Below are 410 nucleotides of genomic sequence, written 5' to 3'. Positions count from 1 at the left end.
AGGGGCGCGGGGGCCGGGGTCAGCTCCGAAGGCAAAATCCAGGCACTGAGGCCGATGTTTTTCTGCTTTTTCAGGGAGAGGAGGTGGAATTGCGGTTTTTCCAAAGGAAGCCTGAAAAAAAAAATAAAAGCAGCAAAATCGGTGAAAGGGAACGGGAACTTTGGCCGGCAGTGTTCAGGGACCGGCAGCGATTCGTCCTTCCTACGGGAGGGACTTTGACAGTCCTCTGCCAGGGCACCTAATGGCCTGAAAACTTCCCTTGCCACGTTATATTACGGAACACGCTGCCTCCAGCCTGCCATTAAGAAGCAAAGGTGTCGGACGCGCTAACGTTGTTTACAGAGCTGTCGGGCAGCGACTGCCGGCGACAAACTCCCGCTGTACCGGTTTATTGCCGTCAATTACTGGAA

This window comes from Cariama cristata, unplaced genomic scaffold (assembly GCF_000690535.1).
Source record: "Cariama cristata isolate BGI_N322 unplaced genomic scaffold, ASM69053v1 scaffold38282, whole genome shotgun sequence".
Lineage (NCBI taxonomy): Eukaryota > Metazoa > Chordata > Aves > Cariamiformes > Cariamidae > Cariama > Cariama cristata.
Note: the sequence above shows the minus strand (reverse complement) of the source record.